The 21,289-nt window shown below is 40.5% G+C and overlaps 2 protein-coding genes across 2 annotated transcripts in view; one reads left to right on the forward strand and one right to left on the reverse strand.

Moving 5' to 3' along the window:
* slc38a10 (solute carrier family 38 member 10) overlaps nt 1–7,443 on the reverse strand; it is a 44,444-nt gene extending 37,001 nt beyond the window's left edge. The window contains exon 1 of the mRNA XM_078937842.1: nt 7,343–7,443. The gene's annotated coding sequence lies outside the window, so the exon portion shown is untranslated. The remainder of the gene's footprint in view (nt 1–7,342) is intronic.
* Nucleotides 7,444–20,993: 13,550 nt separating this feature from the next.
* Nucleotides 20,994–21,289, forward strand: part of bahcc1b (BAH domain and coiled-coil containing 1b) — a 61,929-nt gene continuing 61,633 nt past the window's right edge. Inside the window, exon 1 of the mRNA XM_023949737.2 lies at nt 20,994–21,176. The gene's annotated coding sequence lies outside the window, so the exon portion shown is untranslated. The remainder of the gene's footprint in view (nt 21,177–21,289) is intronic.

The raw sequence follows: 21,289 nt of genomic DNA on the forward strand, positions 1-21,289 counted from the left end.
TTTTGTTTTTCCTGGTCCTATACTTAACTCTACTTTGTCAGCTTTTCTTTTTTCAAAAATCTGAGAAGAGAAACTCTTTGGGAACAAGAAGCGACATCTCAAGGATCTAAGCCTTCTATTGCTTATCAAATGTTTCAATAAATAAAATAAGTTATTTCATTTGTTGATCATTATAACTTGGTTAAGAGAAGAAAACAAAAATAAATCATAGCGATGTTTTTTTTAGGACTACTTGACGGAGGGTCCATCCCAGCAGACACTCTGAAATCTTTGCAAAATGTGAAAACTTAAAAAAAAAACATTTAAATCGAGTAATTGCCATTGTATGATAAATAAAATGTGATTTTCTTAATTAACATCTTTAATTCTTGATTTTGTTTATCAATACTTGTATTATTTTCTATGAGATTTGAAAAATTCAAATTTAAATTACCCGTATATTGTTTAGCAAGAAGGACATAGAAATGATAATCTGCAGCAGAATTGCTGCCTCAGCTGGTTTAGTATTTGAGTCAATAGTGTTTATCTTCAGTTTTTCACTTGTTCCTGTCACCTGGAATCTTTCTGTAAGGTTTACATCCTTAAAAAAAGCAAAACAAAGCCTAAATTTGTGACATTTTGCTTTTGGAGTCTGGGATCTTCTCTACAGCATTTCCTCTCTCTTCATCTTGAGAAACTTGTGTGTGACTGATCACCTCTTCTTTGCTTGTTTCCTCTGCAAAAAAGAGAAGCCGTCTTCTCTCACAAGACACATCAAAGTGGGTGTTTGGCCCTTTCCTGTCTCATTGCTGCGTGTGTGTGTGTGTGCACACTGGCAGTGCAGTGACGGATGCCCCTCTTGCCCCGCGCTTGATGCCTTTAGTTAAGGGCCTCCTGCATTCAAAAACAAATAAGCTGCCACATAAAGATCATCCTTCATTTCTTCTCCAGTCAATCAGTAACTCACAAAGCCACATTCTCCTGCTGAAAGAATCCTTTTCTCTTTGCGCTGCTAACCATGCACAAATGTGCGTGTGCAGGCATGCACCAGAGGATAACATCTGCAAAGGATTTGTACATCGAGATGATAGCCAATAATAAATAATGTGAACATTTGAAACTCATTTCGGTCCCCCTCTGTGTGACCCTGAAGCAGGTCAGAGGAGCGTCTGTGTGTTTAGTGACGGCAGCACCAAAGTTTTCATAAACAGCTGAAGAAGACGAATCTCACAGGCGTTCCCAATCCCTGAATGTCGCTGGAGTGTGCTTTCTGCTCAATCTTCGCGCACTTTTGGATCCTTTAATTGGGTTCTGAGGAGTTAAGGTTGTGAAGTCGGTGTGATTTCCTGTGCGGCCAGCAGGGGAGGCTGTGGCACACCCTTTTTTTTCTGACTCCAGCACACAAAACCAGCTGATCTTGCAAGTCAGAGGTCAGCCTCTGAGGAGCAGCAGGCATTCCAGTTCCGAATTTGGGAGGCAAAAAACCCCTGCAGACCGGCCGGTGGAGACGCAGTGGAGGAGGAGGAGGAGGATGGGGGGGTGAAGTCAGCCTGACCGTCAAAGTTTACACTGACGGAGGATGTGACTCCTCATCTGTCCACCTCCCACTCTAGCCTCTGACCCCCCCCCCCCCTCCTCCTCTTCTCTAGCACGGCCTGTTGCATATTTCTGCGGTTGTCATGGCGACATAGGTTTGTTTGAGACCTTGACGGTATCATCTATTATGTCACCCGACCTCGGTCTGAACCTGCACACACAAGTGTGATGTGGTCTCAAACAGGACCACCTTGCGATGGGACTCTGGTTTGTGCTGTTGTGTGTTAAATCTGTGTGTGATCCCTTTTTTTGGGAGGTGGGGGGGGGGGCTTTGCAGAGCAGTGCAAAGAGTCAGAAACTGTTCATGTGAGAGGAAGAAGGAGCTGCGCGACATGAATGTCAGGGGCAGTGACCCCGTCACACACCTTGCAGCACCAAAACACAAAAACGGGGAGTGCACACGCCCTCACATCTGGTTTGGTCATCGGTCCACCTCTCAGCGGACGCGCCCCTCCTCCAGCGGACACATTAATCCCCCCGTAGTGCTGCTGCTCACCCCTTTCTCTGTCACTGGCAGAGTAAACCCACCGAGTGAGTATGATGAATGGGCTATTTTGCACCGGAAGCACACGTTAGAAACCTCCTCTGCCACCGTGGCCCTGCTTCTCACACACACACACACACACACAAACACCCCATTTCTCTCTGCCTCTTCACTCCGTTATCCTTTCCCCTCCTTTTCTCTCATGCTGACCTTACAGGCCTCCTTCCTTCCTATAGTCCCCCCGCATGCAAGAAACCCCTTCTTGTCGTTCAGCCACCTGCAGAATTGTGGTTTTTGTGTACGTTGTTGTTACCGTTTCTGTTTCACCACCAAAAAAAACCCACAAAAAAGCTGCTTTAGTGTTTTTTTTTTGTTATTTATTTAAAAAAAAGAAAATTTTACATCATTTTTCTTAGTAAAACAAAAAAGATAACATGCAATTCATGCAACATTACATTAGTTTCCAATTGCTAATTACATTTTTCATTTGTCTTCTCCTCAGCTATAGACAACACATGTACAGTTGATCAGCGGGAGTCTGAAATCAGCCAGGGGAAATGTTGGAACTCCAGGTGGCCCACAATCAATTAAATAAAGCATCACTGTGTGTCTTTTTGAAATGCAAACACACATACAGACAAGTGAAGCCCTATTCATGCAGGAGAAGAGGAAAAAAAAAAGAAAAAGAAAAAGCATCCCCACAAAACCACAGTCTAATGCTGGAGAAGAGAGAGAGGGGGGGGGGGGGTTCATTTTCTGTCGAAACATTTGTAGTGGAATTAAACATATAGATGCCACGGGCAACGTGAAGGCTGGAATATATTAGAGCCGCACCATGTTACACTAACCCTCCAGTATCATACACGGCTCCCAGAGATTAATGGCATAAAGAGGAGAGAAAAAAGGGGAAAGAATGAGTGAGTGAGTGCTCCTCTGTCTTTCTCAGGCCACTGCAAAATCAATATTTTGCCGTGATGAACGGCCCCCGCTTTTGGCCACAGATTTGCTTTCAGATGTACTCATCAGAAGCCAAATATAAGGCGCCCCGCGCTGCAGCCTGACTTCAAAGTTAATCAGTCACATCTGTTTGAAATTGTAGTATTTGATTTGTTTATGAATGTGTTCATTCGAGGCTTCCCGTTTTGACAAAGAACCTAAAAGCACATAAAGCTTTTTCTGCAGACTCCTGCAGCGAAAGCGGGTCGTCATCCCTCACTCTGCACGGCACATTGTTCCAACACGTTTGCTCCTACTGTATCAACACGCTGCTATCTGTCACAATTACAATAACAGCAGCAGGAGGATGGAAAACCTAAAGAGGATTTGAACATTTTCAAAAAAATATAAGGAGTTTTTTTAAGAATATTTGTTGAAAATAGGGGAAAAGATTAAATAATAGGTTAACAAATGAATTCTTGTTGTTTTATGCCCTGAGTGATGAGGGAATTGAACTACGTCTCAATTGAACGTGTCTCGAGGGGAACAGGGGAGGAGCAGCTCACCAGCAGGCTCGTCTGTAGCTTAGAGCCTCGACTTTGCATGAATATGGATCGGCTCAAATGCTGCGAAAGAACAAAAAAATGCTGTTGACATTACTAAAAATAAATCACATTTTCAAAAGTCATCATTGTTTTTTTGCGTCTCCTTCAGGGGACGCGAATTATTTGCTCTGAATGAGTCACAAAAAGAGCTTTGTGGTTTGACGGTTCTGACACACTCACTAGGTGAATTTGGGGTTAAATCCGTCAGAATATATCCTAAAATGTATATTTTAAAAAAATTAATACACTTTTATTTTTCCCACTTGAAATTTTAAATTATTTCCTTATTTGTGTTTCTGTGTGATGTAATTTTTAGGCTTAAACTTTAGCATTTTCAATCACACAAAATTACAAGAAACAAGAATTTGCAACAAATCTGTAAAAAAAATACATGAAATATTTTGCTTTTATTTACCTTTTTTTGTTTTAATGAAACAGGAAACAATTTACCAAAAAATAGTTTACGATAAAAAGTTTACCCCTTCAATCGTTTTAAGCAGTAATATTTAGAAAAGATTATGTTTTTCTATCTTTAATGATTTTTTTTATGGTTTTGCTTTTATTTTTATGTCATTTGTGGTGTTCAAATTGAAATAACGCTATCCTAAGAAAATGTATTGATTGAATAAATTTTATATTTTCAAGCTTTAAGCACAATTATGATCAATTAGTAGTTTTTTTAATATTAAGAGTGAGCCATATTGTGTCAGTTAAAGCTTCCCTCCTCCTTTTCTTCCTCTGACAGGATCTTTTTCTGCATGTAATTATTGTTTACACTGTTTACTGCTAAACCATCTTTTTCCCGTGTACTAATTTCACGCTAGACAGCCAGAAAAATTATTCCGCACTCTCTCAATATGCTAAAGTCAAAGAAACATTTTAATTTTTTTCAGTGGCCGTTCTCTCTTTATGGGTAACAATGTGGCAATTTAGTAAATATGGCAGTATGACCTTAAACACACGGTTTTTTGAGACAAGCCTGGTTACCAGAGGCAGAATTTCATAACAAAGGTGCAGACAGACACTTGCCCCTCCTACGGTAAATTTTGTAAATGTGTGCCTATGCATATTTTACATAACGATTCTGCCCATTATTGCAATTTCAGGGATCCTGCAGTGTGAGAAGGACCGCCAATTTATCATTCATTGCTGTAAATCGCAGCAGAGACTGCATTTAATTGAGTTTGCATTGTGTTTCGTAGCTGGGTGCCTTTCTCTCTTTAGGGCGGTGGTGCTTGTGGGGGGCTTTCTGCCTCAGTCCATCCCTGAGCAGTGCAGGACCGAGGTGTGCGGAGAGGAATGGAGAGAAGAGGGAGTCAGGGTGGTGGTGGAGGTCGAGGAGGGGAGGAGGGACTCACCGCCTTCCTCCTCCTGCTCTCAGCTCCACCCCTGCCTCACAAAACAATCAACTGGTCGTGAAAATGGGCATCTCTGCTGTAAAGTGGAGCAACAACAGGCTTGCATGTCTCTTGCATGCACAATCTCAAAAGAGCAGAGTGGTTGCATTTTAATGTAAAGCTGTTTGTTCCTCTCCCTTCCGTGGTGTAATAAAGTAGGTAAACAATCATGAGCACCATTGTTATGTAAATGTCCAAAGAAAGAGCTGAAAATTTAGACATTCATCAAATTGAACCAAAAGTATTTATGCAAAAAGGTGTGCTAGTTTTTACTATTAAAAATTTGGCACTCTTGGCTTTCCGTACCACATTGCCTATAGCACCTTTTCTTGTCCTCCCCCCACAGTTATCTTTGTTGTTTTCCTTCTTATCCACAACTGAGATTTAGGAGGACCGTGGCTCTTCCCAAATGAACCCCCTTCCAAATTTTAACCCACGAGGACCGATTCTACAATGGCGTGGAGTAGCAGGAATCCTCCTTCCCTGCGCTCAAGGAAGGCCACCAGCAGCAACGACGATGTGCGCGCCCAGGTTTGCATAAATTACGCACGCACCAAATCACGCAAACGCACACTAAGCTGTGCTGTTTGCGTTGCAAATTTTTTAACCGCTCAGACAGACCTTCGATAATTGCAAATACACACACACACACACACACACAAACGCACGCGGGACACGAGTGCGCCTAAATCAAGGAAACAAGTGTGCGTTCAGATGTTGCTGCTGCGCCATCAAACACACACAAACTAAGACGTGAAATGTTCAAAAGTGCTGAGAAAAGTAGATGACTCTCATTAAAGGTCAAGTAACTCAAAGAATGAAGAGTTCAATCGTTCATCTGCACCAAAAAGAGGAAAGGAACGAGAAACTTTACGCATTTCCACAACCATTTTATGTCAGGTTTCTTCAGAAATGCACGACATAGCATAATACATACACATTTTATAGTGCAAAAATTACATATTTTATACTCAACTTGTAAATTAGGATTAAATAGATTAATAATTGCCCATTTTTTAATATTTATTTCAAACATAATAAAGATTATCTTTCTTAAATTGCATACAAGTTAATACAACACATGAAACATATGAAAACGCTGCCGTGACATTTCTTGTCATTAAACAAAAAAGGACCACTGTTGCAAAAATCAGCAAACTATGATTAATAACATGATTACAGTTTATTTTAAATATATTTTTAAACTGCTTTAATCTAAAGCCCTGTAATCAAATAGGTTAAGGGCAAAGTTTTCTCAATCCAAATTGTTCTGCCTACAATTGGTTAATGTTGTGTTTGGTTTTTTGTGTGTTTTAGTTTCGTAAATCTGTAATTTCTTTTTTTTTTATCTAAAAAAAAAAAACAAATAAAAAATACGTCGATTACGCAGCAGCTTGGATTAACCTCAGCAGCGCGCACGCTCCTGACCGCGGTGCGTAAACAGAAAGGCACTATTTTTTATCCATTCTTTTATTCCTCCAAAGTCTCAAAAAATTCACTAAATATATCAAACATTTAAGTTACTTTTTTGTTGGTTAGTTTATGCACCTAAACTCGAAAAATACAGTGTTTGGGGGAGGAAAAAAGTAAGAAAGAACCAAAAAGAGAATCATGCAGTTTTAACCAAAAAGTTCAAACCGCAGCGCAAAGACCGCGAATAAGATAATAAGGATAATATGTTTGGGTTTTGTTGCGCAGCTGTTGAGGAAGCTGCGATGAAGAACAGAACTAAAAGCGTCGTCTTCAAAGTGAGCAGACAACTCTGCTGTATACTTTTATGCAAAGCAGGCCTGTATGGGGTAGTTTTCAAAGCAATAGATTTTAAAAGCAGGGGAAAAACAAGATGTATGAAATTAAATTTAGACTTTACGAGTTTGTTATTCTATACATGTTTGGAATAAAGGTTTTGTTTTTTCTAAACTGAAGCGAATTTTTATTTTATTTTAGTTTTACTTTTGTTTTTAAAAATAATTCTAATAAAATTGGTGGTCATTTAGAATTTTAAAAATGTAACAAACTTTGAATTTTAAGGTAAAAATAGAATAAAGAGAAATAAATCTTTAAACACACGGTCTGCTCATAACATGACATGGATGCGTCTAATTGAAACTGTCGTACAATTTTGTTAAACAAATTAAACAATTTATATCTTTTAAATATCATATTAAATATCTGGAATTATGTGTTTTATTTTTTCTGTCATTGCTATTTTCACAATGTGTTAATAATCTAAAATCGTATAATTCAGGATTAAAATGATCGATGTACTTTGATCTATTTGTCCCTTACTAATACTAATTTGCTAATTCACTAGAAAAAGTAGAATATTTGTGAAAATTTCTCACCTTTGAGAAAAGAGAGAAAATTAAAACATGAAGAAATGTGCGCGTTTCTTCCAAACGTTTCCGTCGGTCCATGCTCCTCCAGGGCGTACGGCTGTGTAACATGAGACGGCAGGACGCTCTGCAGCCAAATGCATCTCATACATAAAGAGAGGCTTTTGAAAATGGCGCCCCAGCAAATGCCTCCCTGTCAGCGTGGAGCTGGGGGTTGGGGAGGGGCGTTACTGGGAAGGCGTCCCATGTGCGTCGTGTTGCGCGCGACGCTGCTGTAGCCTCTGCACCCGCGTCGATTCCTGAAGGTTGATATGAAACCATCCGCCGTCTTGATTCGGCACAGATGTCCTCCGTGCTCCTCGACTCAGTCGCCTTCATCGTTGCGCACGACGTACCGTGTGGAAGCGCGCGCTTCTCGTGCGTTCGCGGCTTCTCTGCCCACCCCCCTGCAAGATTTAAAAAAAAAAGGGAAGAAAAAAACAGAGCCCTTCCGCGGATTCCACCGCTTGTACGCTCCGTCTCTCTTCGTCCTTCCACGCCTTAAATTTCTTTGCGCGCAAAATGCCAAATGAAGTCGGAGCCACACGCGACCGTCTCCGCGTGCAGGCGGGCTGGCCGCTCGTGTAAAACCGCGCAGTCTATCCAGCTGCTGAGGCTCCGAGGGGGGAGTCGGGATGTGGGGATCTTCTCTCTCTCGTTCTCTCTTTCTCCCCTCCCCCTCTCCCTTCAACAGTGTAGGGGGCAGCGAGGGAGAAGAAAAGGAGAAGGAGGGAGGGGGGAAGCCCACGCTGATAGCTGGAGGGAGCCCCAGTGTGTTGTGCTTTGCGTGCGCGATGATAGACGTTGCTGAGCGAGGGAGGATCCCATGAAGCAGCTGCTGCTGCAGAAAATAATGATCGTTCCATAAATAAAATAATATTTAAGTTTTTACGTGAATTTGTAGGTTTGCTGGTAAATGTGAAGACACTGATGTTACTTATGGTTTTTATAAGGGTGTAACCATTAATCAGCGTATTAATCAGCTGTTGTTGTTGTTTCTCAGTTATTTTTTTATTCTTCTACGGTTACTTCTGCTGTGTATTTTTACATAGTTATTTTCTGTTTGCTGTTTGTACTTCTGAATTATTTTTTATTTTTTTATTTTTGCTGCTGTAGATGAAAGAATTTCCCCATTGTGGGACGAATAAAGTTTTATCTTATTTTATCTTATCTTAGCTTACATTCTCACATCCAACCAGATTGACGTGTCTGAGGCAAGTTATTAATTAAATCGTCCTATATCGTTAGAAAATGGATTCTAAATTAAATAAATTATTTTTGGAAATATCATATGGATCAACACACGTGTGATGTCATCAAAAATGATCAGCTCATCATTTCAGTCCAATGTGTGGAAACACTTTGAATTTTGCAGACATGTGACCTTACAGTGTGCTAGAATGTTCTACTAAACAACAGTGGGCTGAACTTTATGGAACTAAAATGTGAATGGATTTGACATTCATTCTTGTTTACTTGTTTGTTTGTTCACATATTTAATTTACGCTTGATAATCTTGCAAGAAACACAAGGAATCTGGAAAACTTCAAGTGAACTGTTCAGCATTTATCTGAGTCGCACTGGTGGAAGTTTTGGCTACAGATGTCCTGGATCCATTTTGAATGGGATTGTTCAAGTTGTTAAAGAGCCCGTGTCCTACTTTTCTTAAGCCTTTTAGAGTAAACTATGTCCATATATATATGGTAATATATTACCTTTACCGTGATTTATTAAAAAAAAAAAACAAGTCATTTTCGCTGCTCCTGTTTCTACATGGAAGTAAGACAAATCGATCTCTGACGCACCGCCTTTCTCTCCTTGTTGGTGGCGCCCATTTCATGATGTTAACTTAGAGCCGACCTCATCAGCATTTCTGCATTTTGCCCACATGCATATTGTGCATATAAAAGGAAAGTATTTTGCAGATCACCGCTAGCTACCCAAAAAGAACGTGGGTGTGTGTGTGTGTTAGTCTGGGGGCGGAGCTGAAAGGGCAGACTCTTCCTGGAAGGGGCTGTTCCTCACTTTGTGACGTCACGATGCGAGAACCCATTCATTTTCATGGATTGGGAGGGGCTGGTGGTCAACGAGGAGGGTTCTCACTCAGAAATGTGCGAATGGATAAAAACACCACTTTTGGGGTTTTTTTTGTAAAGAAATCACATCATAATACACTTAAAAACATCAAAAAGTGCATTTTGTATGGTATAGGGCATTTGAAAACTGCATTTCTGAGTATTCCTTTTTTTTATTGTTGTGAATCAGGGAAATTATAAAAGATCATGTTTGTGATGTAGAAAATACCCTGGGCCAAAAGATCCCCCATCTGCTCCATTCTGACGCATCCACTTGCAGACGTCAAGGTCCATGTAGGTCTTCGTTTTCCTCATCTGAGCTGACAACTGGCTCCAAACTCTACGACTGGATTGCTCACCATTTTTGGTAGGTTGGGGTTGCAAGGGGCTGTAAGATATGGGGAAGGATGGATGACGGGAAGTCATCCTCCATCTTCCACAACTCAGAGGCGAATTAATGAACTTCTGCCGCTCTGCAGAAACGACACCTTTTCTTTTGGTTTTGGCTAAAAACAGCACAACGATAATTAAAAGACCACTAGACTCGCTTTTGAAATAGATCAAAAGATGATCAGAGCGGGACTTTAATGTTTACATGAGCTTCATCCTTTGTGCGTTTGTGCATTTCCAGGTAAATCACTCTCTGCTTGCAGAACAGTCAGTCCTCACATATGTAAACGCACCCCTGAGGGCAGCAGATTTATCTGCAAGAAGATGCTTCACCTCCCTCTCTCACACATACAAACACCTCCCTCCCTCCTGCCTCCCCTCACTCTGTTACCCCCTCATTCCCCCAGCATGGAGATGGATGGCCCACGTCCCTTTTGTCTAGATGCAAATGGACTTTAACCCCGAATTAATGGATAACTCCCCAGAAAGGCCTAATAATGCTCAACAGAGCATCAGCGTTGCACCCTGCATGTGTCCATAAAACAGCGCAGGAAATTTTTTAAAAAAAAGTGGAACTTGCTGCACATTAAGCCGCCATTAATTGCCAAACGGCTGTTTTTGTTTTTATTTTTCTCCACAAGGAGTGTTTTCCAAATAAAATCCAGCCCGCCTGGGGGAATTTCAGAAACCACACAACCGCTGTGACCAACAGTCTCCCCACAACAGAAAAGGGAAGAAGAAAAAACTCTTACTCGCCTGCCTGCTGGGGTTTTTTTTCCTTCGGCCCTCTTTATAATGCAGAAATATCACATTGTTGTAAGTCTATTTTGGTTTTATGTGCTGACATTTGAACTTTAAGGCCCGTTTTGTTCTCTTCCAAATGCACAAGATGATGACAGACGTCGGGGGTTAAACGTGGAGCTGGGTGTAGGATTAGGGGAGAGTGTAGATATGATTCCCCATTAGCTGCGGCGCCATGCTGCTCTGCAACATTACCACGGCACTAAAATTTTATTTTAGTAGCCCGCTCACTACGGTTGATCAAGAGGAAGCCTCAGAGCTCGTGTTCTAAGGACGGAGCATGCAAGCTCTGGTTCTATCTTTTGAGAACAATAAAGCCGGCTCCTCTGTGTATACCTGTCACCCCTGAGTACAATCGATGATAGGCGCCCATTTGCTTCATGTCAGGAGCAGACTGGATTAGCGCGGATGTAAAAATTCATCTGGGGAAGAGGCCACTTGTTGCTGGAAATGACTACAGCCAGCAAGCCAGGGGGATACTGAGAGGGAGATAAGAGGAGAAGGCGGAGGAGGAATTCCTCGCAAGTAAGATGGATGTTTTCAAGGCATTGATTGTTTCATGGCTCTGGAAGACACTCACGAATATGCAGCGAAGAATTAAAGGAGGTGTGTGGAAATCACACATTTGTTTTTTCTAAAACCACAACGCGTGATCTACGTCATTCATAAGTGTCTCCTGCGTTCGTCATTCGTCGATGTGCCCAGATGTCCGTCGAGGGTTTCGGCCGACGGGTCTTTACGGGAATTCTTGTTTTGAGCTGTTCAACCTTTTTGGTCGGTTGAGAATTACGCAGTTGTACGTAGTTTACACACAATTATTACATAAATCTTATGCAATCATGCATGATTTTTGTGAGATGCATACACAAATTTGTGGCTTTCCATGAACGTCCCACGTATGTCCAACAGATTTTTCAGGCATGTACCACCAGTGTCTGACATTTATGTGTCATACGTTGCACATATAACATTAAAATTATGTAGTTTAAGCACAAATCACTGATGAATTGCACATACACAGCACAATAATCCTGCACGGTTCATGTTCTACAATGGTTTACATTTTCTTAGCGTGGTTTATTTGTACTTCTTCTGTAGTTTTAACATGGTTCACTCGTGATACATCTGTGAAAATGTCTCATAAAGACCACAATTTTTTCGACGTATGTTCACGTATGACTGATTTTCATCAGTGCAATATGCGTAAAATGTACAGCAGTTGTGTGACACAACCTAAAGAATGAAGGATGGAAGTTTGGATTCACTGATGGGACCTGGTTTTATAGTTGTTTTTGTGATAATCCACAGATGCAAACTGCAGGTTGTTTTACTTTGTTTTCTTGTCACTTTTTTTTCTCGCAGTGTTTCAGTAATTATCTTTGTATTTTTATTCAAAACAACTAAAAAAAAAACATGGTAACCAACCAGTTTACATGTCATTATTTGTCAGGTGTGATTTATTGCAACCAATACTCAAAAGTTCTGAAGCGTTTGAACATGCCTGCTTTGATTTTTTAAAAACTTTATAAGAAAAGAAAAGAAAAAAAATTCAATTTTTTTTAATCAGTTAAACAAACTCTAAATGTAGAAAATAGCCAACAACTGAAACCTAAATTACATTTATCACATTTGATAAATGTAATGTTGCAATTATGGTCTCTCAGTTCTTCTATACGTTCCTCATTACTCCCCTTAGCAAAAAGAAGTCTATTTAAGTGTACTATATTTAAACTTTGTCTATGCCAAAAGTGAGGCAGTGAACTTAAAGTTGACTTTTTATGTAAATTTAAAATGTTCCCATTTCTTCTGAAGAAGTATTCATTTACATGACATATACATGGTCTACTTTTGCGTCTGCGAGGTCTGGATGTTTGCCAAGAGCAAAGTAGTAGCTAAAGAACAGCTTTCTTTTATGTGACATTAAAGTCATTTTCCAATCATCATCAAGAATTTGAACAAATTAATTCAGCTTCCACGTTTACAAGATAATTAGCAAGTAAACCCAAAAAAGGCTTATTATAATAAAAAGCTTTAAATAAGAATTTTTTTAAAAGTTTACCCCATAATTCTACATTTTGCTGATTCCTCTGTCAAGTTTTATTATTTATTTTTACATAAAACCTTTAAAGATTGTGTTACTTATGGGACTCTAGACTTTTAATACTAGGATTATGCGTTATATTTGTTTTCTATAAAAGAAAATAACAAAATAGCAGTGAAAGTGTTATGATTCCTGCTATTTTTAGGTTTTGAATGAAAGATTACTCTTAAATAAATCTGAATGCCCAATAAGTGTTTTATAAAAAATAAATTTTTATTAAAAATTTCTTCCAAGAACATTTTATTTTCAAAAAATGTTTAAATTAAGTTTTTTTTTTTTTTTTTAAATAAAAGTTCCTTTATGTTTATTATCAAGATGTACCCATTTGGTGCCTGAATTTATCATCCATCCAGCTATATTTTAAATAAAATTACTTATATTTTTGTTTTCTAGTAGATGCAAAATTAAGGAAAGTACGGAGCAGGATTGGTTTGATGCATCAAGAGGTCAAACAATCTTGTATAAATAAAGCAAATTATGGCATTTTTCCTGAAATCTAGTCCCATCAAATGGTTTCATTACAACTGAATCCTTTTATGTGATTAGTTATACAACATTGTTTATTTATTCTGTGGTATATAAGGTTTATGCCCTTTGGTATCAGAATATGACACAAATGGCCTGAATTTCCACCCAAACCATTTCTATTTGCAATGTTACTAAACACCCTGTAATGACGCACGAGAAGCGAGCAAAATGAGCAGAAATGAGATGTGAAATGCAACTTATATTTAGCTCCTAGTGCTTTGTGTGGTGTTTGTAAAAACTTTGAACTTTTCACTCATTCCTTCGCCTCTGGTGATGCCACATTCACTGGGTCTCATGATCCACTCCGGGTGCATAAACAGGCTATTGTTGTTGAGCTGGATGACTTATGACTTTGTGGATGCGGGAGCTTTAGAATGTGTCCACACCTGTTGCTGCCTCCGTTTACCGCTGCTACAGAAACGTTGGAGACAAATTTAGAAGTACTTTTTGTGCACAAAAAAACAAAACTGCACAGATTTTACCCTACTAATCTGTACCTAATTAGTTAAAGACAAAGACTCCAAGTGTACATTTTGCAATTCTCACTCTGAAACTGGTGCTCTTAAAAATAATGAGTAAAAGGTGACCAACTTAATCCAAAATAAGGTCTCTGATGATTTCATCCTAAAATGTTCTTTTTATTTATTTTTTTGCCAAAGTAGACATGGATATTATTATTTTCCTTGCATAATTTCCTATACATAGGTCTAAATACTACTTTATGTGAAGAAAAAACACATAAAATAACCCAGAAAATTGTTTTTTGGGGGGTTAAAAGTGGACTAATGGTTGTGACGGTCTCCCATAAGACTATTTATGATTTTTCAATAAAGAAAACAACTGAATGTTTGACTGGGAAAGCAGATCTGATCATCAGTCTTGTGCTGTTCCAGTCTGTGCAGGCTAAGTAGCTTCATCCTCTGGAGATTTCACACCGATGAAGCACAACCCTTTTGCCCCTATTGACATTCTACAAGTCAACGTTCAGAATGAGGTGTCTAGTCTCCGAGCAGTCGCTGTCTGTTACACGCTGTGATGAGGTGTCTGATATTCTTCGAATTTTGAGTTTTACTGCCCACATCTGTAATCAGAGCCCGTCTCGGGCTTTGGAGCGAAACGTTTGGGTCAGGCCAGACGGCGGAGAAGAAAGAGGCGATAGTTTTGAGGACGGCTGAAAGGAGGGAAATCCGGGGGTAAAAGTGAGACGGCCCTTGTGTTGATTCGAGCTGATTGGATCAGCGTTGAGTTGACCCCTGACCTCCCAGCTGGACCAAAAATGGCTTTCGACACACACTTCCCTTTTCTTTCCCAGAACATCGCGCAGATCACATGACTGTGCGAGCCGGCCATGCCAGGCCGCGTGATTCTCCTGCAGATGTGCGTGGAAAGGGAGGGGGGTTTAAAGAAGGAAGAAAAGACGGTTTTTAGTGAAAGATTGGAAGGGGAACAAGGGCTTGGGGATGACATGGAGAACAAGCAAACGCGTCAGCAGACAGTGCAGAGGGGGGTGGAGGTCACAAAGCTATCTTTGTTCCTTTTCTGGCTGCTACATTAGCAGCTGCGATAAAAAAAAATAAAAAAAAATACTTCGGGAGAAGAGAACGGATAGACGGTGGCATGGAAGGGTGAAAGCCTTGGCATGATGTTAAAGAGATGTCTCTGCGTGTTACTGCTCACAGAATACGAACACAGCCCATAACTTCAAGACCTGCACGGCGATTTGAGATAAGGGCCCCACTGTATCCAGTGACGTAACACTCTTTTATGACTGATATGCATTACTATATGAGAGCAAAGATGAAAGAGTTTAATGCTTTGGCACAAAGTCATATCCCAGGATGCTTTGCTGCCTTAGCTCACTCGTTTGTGGCCGCCTCAGTTATTCAGCCAGGCTCACCTCTGGGGTCACCCGTCCTCCATAAACTTGTGTGTTTTCTGTTCGCCATTGTGCATGTGTGTGCGTTGAGAACCACCCCCCCTTGAAACAAACAACCTCTGTCTTTTAAAAAAAATCTCCTGTCAACTGTGGAAATCAACATCATCTTCAGGCCCACCAGCATTCAGGAGTGGGTTTTTTTTGTTGTTTTGTTTTTGTTTTTTCTTTGACGTGGCCCAAATATCAGCCCCCATCCCACCCTCCCCCAAAAAATCTGAAAAACGATGAGTAAAACGCAACCATTTGTTCGGGTTTATTAACACCGCCATGTGTCTGCAACATCATGATCGGCTTATGTTCGGAAGGTGCATGCCAAACGCTGTAAAGGGTAAGTATTGTCTTTTCTGCAGCTGCTGGCTTTCATAATGAATATTACAGATGTTTCCTGTCTGAATGTGTTTACTACATAATGCCATGCAGTCAGAAACTTTTGCAGATACCTTCCACTGCAAAGCTGTTGTGCGTTGTGTGGAATACAGACAATGGGATGCAACAGTCAGTAACTTTGTGCCAACAGGTGTTAACACTCCATACATGATAGTATCCATGAGTGAAAGCCACCTGACAGCTCTGATACTATCTCATGAGGCGTGTTTACCCAACACCGGTTGTGAGCTGAGCTGGGAGGGCCCGAACAAGTCGGGTGTTTTTCCACAGCTGCCATAGTCTTGAATCACTCTCAATATTGGGTAACATCTGCTTTTAAGGCTGCAGGCGATGGTTTGAAAGTGACACATCTCTCTCTTGTTGGAGTGTTTTTCTTTTGATGCACCTTAATGCGTTTGAATCATTTTACATGTGTTATTTGAGGAATAACCCTGGTTGAAAAACATCGACCTAAAGCGTCAGGGTTAGGTGAAAGAAAAACTTTCTCTTACGACAAAGTAAACAGAAGCTACTTCTTTCCAGGTCTTAAAATGGTCTCAAATGAGAAAAACCTTCAGTTTAAAAAATTCCGCATAGCACAAACTTTTCAACCCTTAGCATTTGAATTTAAACTCCAGTGTTTACGTTCTCTAAAATTGCTGTCACATATTTACCTAAATATTGTAATTCCAAGTAGAGAATAGCAGCTTTGCACTGATATGCTGCACTTTACAGCAGTGAATTCACACAAATCAGGGTAGAAAATTCACTCAAAGCCGCTTTTCTGTTTGACTGATGTTAATGGCGTAAACAGTCTAAAGCTACCTTCACACCAATCGTGATTCACACCTCGGGGGTGTCCAGATTCAGGGCTAAGTCAATGTACAGATCAAATCTTAGGTCTTGTGGTGCGTTTTGATGAGTGATGAGCGCGGCGGTCTGGTGGCAATGCAGTTAAAAAATCTGAACTTCTGGAAAGAATTTGTGGCACATCAATCAACCAGGGACTCCGGTCCGTGACGTGTTGGTGATGTGATCAGTGGGCGGAGTCCCAAACCAACATGGAGGAGAATCTGATCGTTCCTTTCCTGAACCTTATGATATTTTTCTTATTTGCACTGAAAAAATAGTCATCTAAGCTGGAGCATCACGCTTATGAGCACATTGTTCATCAAGCGTAGAGAAAATAGCTTGAATTTGACGCACCAATCGCTTTTGGTGTGAAGGCATCATAAAAGTCTCTGTCACGTGGTGAAAGCTCTGGTGTTAAAGGGCTAAAAAGATAAAAAAAAAAGCTGGAATTGTTATAATTCATATCTGGTCTCTTTGGTGTAAAATAAAAAGTCTAAGAATGAAAAAATAATGCAGCCACTTTTCTTTGTTGCAAAACAGGCCTAAATCATCACCCTACCACCACCGTGCATTACAGCAGGATTGAGACATTCATGCTGTGTTGTGTTTTCAACAATCTGTGCCATCTGTCATTTGGACATTCCTTTTGAGTTTTTGTGAAGCTTGAACCTTTTGCAAGCAAAAGTTTAGGATTTAAGATTTGGTAAATAATTATTCAGAGCTTGTTTGCTGTTTTTTTTTTTTTTTTTTTGCCAGCTGCTTAATTAATATTCAGTAGGTTTTGGTGTCACTGCAGTTTTAAATGATAATGTTCTGTAGCAACTCTGTGCGAAAAAAGAATTTCATGTCAGGAATGTAATTTTATGGGGTTTTTTTTCAAAATAAAAGTCCTTTATCCGGACGTGATAAAAGCTTTAAATAGATATCAGTGATTTTGATCAATTAAATAAATTTAAAACTAAATAAAGACTTGTTTAATAATCATCAAACCCAACCTGACCAGAGAGCGGGAAACAAAACAAACTTGTTTCACAATCATGTCTTCTGTCTTGCATCAGATACAAAAGTGAAGTCAGATCAGATCACAGTCTCTGCCTGGTGTCTTATTTAAATCCAAATCCTGCACAAAAAGGGGGCAGGAGGGGGGGGGGGGCAATTGATTGGCAGATGAATCTTCAGCTTTATTAAAACTGAATGTGGTGTGTTTCCACAACGTTCATTTGCTTCGTTTGTCTCATCAATTACATTATCATCAGAAAAACTGGGATTTAGTAACGTTGCTGTCAGCTAACGTGGAGCAAAGTTCCTGCTTGATCCATCTTTTTTATGGAACGTAATTCTGTTTCTGTTCAGTTTTTATATAAAAATGTCTCAAAATACTACAGAAAAAGAAAAACAATCAAACAGATGCTTTATTAATAATGATTATGACTATTTATTTCAGTCCGGTTCCAATGAGGCCATATTTTCTTAATAGCATGCTAACGAGCTATGTGAGAGATTACATCAGAGGGTTTTTAGTGTAATCCCCTTACTTAGCAAGCAAAAGGCGACAGTAGAGAGGAAAATTCCCTCTAAATGGAAGATTAGGGAGGAACCTCCAGCAGAACCAGTCGGTTAGAGCGACCATCTGCCGTGACCGGTTGGGGTCTGAGAAGACGGAAAAGAAAAGGAAGAGGAACTGAGAACCCCATCTGATGGAGAGCAGAACCCCACACTGCAGCAGAGAGAGATCAGAAAGCTCATAACACGTTCCTTTTTAAGACAAATAGATGTCTGCAACAACAACAATACAGGATGAGGATTAGCTAAATCCATATTAGTAAGACCTGTAGACAGCAGAGAAGTGTTGGGAACGATGAGAGAGCAGGAAGAAAACAAACCCCAAAACAGTGGGTCTGTTCTATCATTAGTTCTCTAAAACTGTTAGCACGTTTTAAACCTACCGTAACATTTTGTGTGGAGTTCAACAACTTCCTCCTCGTCTGTTGCCATCAAAAATGTAGCTTCTCTCGCTGCACAAACTGTTAATTTAGCGGTTCTGTGGGGGTCACAGCTATATAGCCAATATGTGCATGATTAAAGTGGTCTACCCCACAAATCAGGATAGCAAGCGTTGTGTTTTCTTCTACTTTTTTACATTAAAGCCGACGACGATCTTCTTTTTATTTATTTTCAAAGCGTTTCCGGTGGTCCTTTAATTAGGAATGTGATGTTTTTAACCAAAATCAAAAAAATCTTTTTTCTGGGGATAGTTTCTCTAGAGCGACAGTAGTTCATTAGAAACTCACCTCAGAGTTGAGGGCGGGACCACTGGCGTGGAGCAATCCCACCCCCCCTTCCCTTTCCCATTGCAGAGCAAAACAGCAGAGAGCTTCTTATGGCCTGCCGGCGTGTATTTTTTTGCATCACAAATATGATTGTTTTTAAATAACCTTTTTTTCATCTTCGTTTAAAGAAATGATGCAATTTTTAGCTTAATTTTATTTATATATGTTGTCCATCTGCAGAAAAATGTCACAAGAACAAATTAAAAGCACCAAAATACCATATCTGTTCATGATTTTGCTAATATATCTTCACTTTGTAATGTTCTCTTCAGAGTAAAGTTCTTACACAAAGTTATCTTAAAAAGAAGAATTATTACATGTGAGATTTCAAATGTTTTGAGGTGTTGATCTCAGAGTACAGCAAAGCTTGGTGGTGTTTTACAAAGTGATGTTAAGTTTGTGGGACCCCTATAAGATCGTAGATAAATATGCAAACACAGTCTAAAATCGTCTTCATGGTTGCCTTTTGCAAAAGAAATAAGTTGAGCTTTGACTTTGTTCTGTCGCTTTAAGCAGTTCAGCTTTCTGGCATGAAAATACAAAGTCGATTTCTTACTGCGACTTACGGAAATGTGAAATAAGACAAGCTGAACCGCAAACAATGCAAGGACCGGTCACTGACAAGTGAAGGTTACTCTGTTTGGTGGTTGCAGATGTGACCCATTCACTTCCCCTGTCCATAAATCTATTCAAGGGCAAAACCTAAACTGCAAGGAACAGATTTATGTCTTTATTGTTGCTTTTGGTCTTGAGAATAGCTTTTTTTATTCTTTAACTGGGCGGTGGTTCGGAAAAAGCCCAAATTGAATTACTTGTACTTTAAATTTCAAATCTTCAAGTTTGGGTTGAGCGCCCTGAGTTTTAATGTACAATTTCCAGGCTACGTAAAAAACTCTGTTGAGTCATTTGATTATTTTGTTAGTATTTTCGGCCTTTTTTTTATTGTTGATGCCTAAATATAAAAACCTGTGCATGTCAAGAAATTTGAAAGTACTTTGAAGAAAGTGTCCCTCATTTTTACCAGACACATCATAATACCCGCCCTCCGAGGCGCCTGGGGGTCCCTGCACCCCAGCTCCACAATCCCCTCCTCTGCGTTCTGCTCTGCACAAACCCACAAGCCCCCTCGACCCCCTCTTCTATCCTGTGCGCGGCGATGCAGGGGTTAACGTGGTGACGTGAGCTCCTGAAGCGGTGACCTGCGGGGCAGCCGGTGGGGGCTGCAGGGAGAGAAGAGGATCAAGCCGAGGCCGAGGTCCTGCACATGGTGAAAGGAGGGGAAGAGACTCCCAACCACCATCAAACTTCTGTCCAAGTTTCAGCTCGCGGTTTTTTTTTTCCAAACCTGCGTCTTGTCTTTTTGTTTGTCCTCTTGATCCGTCAAGCGCGTGCTTCCTTTTTCTTTTAATCGTGCTTACATCAGCCTAAAGCACGTCACGGCGAGGCAAGCTGAACCCCTTTTTTTGCTGCTGGAGTAAGAACGGGTGCTAAATTCACTTTTACGCGCAAACTTGTCTGAACCGTTTGGACTCGATCAAAGGCTGCGGGGCGAGAGCGCAGAAATGCCGCGGACTCTTTAACGCATGTGCTAAATCTTTATAGCCCTCTTTTAATTGAGGCCGTGTGTGCAGGGGGGCTGTTTTTCCTGCCGTCCCACTCAGGGCAGGGAAAGCTGTGGAAAGCAGCTTCTCACAGAGGCTCTGATGAAGGGGGTGATGAATTTCAGAAAGGTGGATAAACCGTGACCTCCAGTCGGTAATCAGGCCTATCATTTGTTAAATAACCGCCACTATAAACAAATATAAATACACTTTTTGAGAAGGTCTGATAGCCTTTTTCTTATGTCTGACTCCAATAAAAACTCTGAATTTGGTTTGCGCCGTAGCCTAAAGCGCAGTGTCTGGAATGCGCAGCTTTTTAGCGCACTTAAGCAGAAGTGGAAGGCGGGGATGCAGAGATTCGTTGAATAATTTTTGTCCTGGATAGGTGCGTTTTTGGAAGGCCTGGTCCTCCTTCACGCACAGATCCGGTTCAGTGCAAACACAAATGAAAGCAAAACAGTGAGAGTAAATGCTGGCCGGCACTTATGAGAAAAGGGGTGTGTGCGTGTGTTCCATGATGTGTAACCCATAAGCATGCTTGATGTCCCTTTTCCCCCACCCCTGATGAGAAGCAAGCAGGGGGGGGGGGTGGCAAGGAAGCCTCTACTTTCCAAAAGGAGACTGAGAGGCAAAGATAAAGAAGGAAAAGGGAGAGTTTCTCTATCAAATTTCTGTTTAATGTCAGCGCTCCAGCTCCACTGTGGGGGAGAGAGGACGCGTCACTCAGATCCACATTTGCTGGTAAAGCGGCCTCACGAAGACTCAGCCTGCAGGAGAAGCTTTTAGTCGGGGAAAATCCCTCGGTGGATAAATTCGGCAAGAAGGTGAAGTAAAAGTATCGCCATTTAAGTCTTTGAATGGTTTCCATCATTTGTTTTTCTGTATTTCTCATGTTTAGGGTGAGAAAACTTCCATTTTTTAGCCTGTACTTTAAAAT

The sequence above is a fragment of the Oryzias latipes genome, chromosome 19, assembly GCF_053564925.1.
Source record: "Oryzias latipes strain Hd-rR chromosome 19, Olatipes_Hd-rR_3.1".
Lineage (NCBI taxonomy): Eukaryota > Metazoa > Chordata > Actinopteri > Beloniformes > Adrianichthyidae > Oryzias > Oryzias latipes.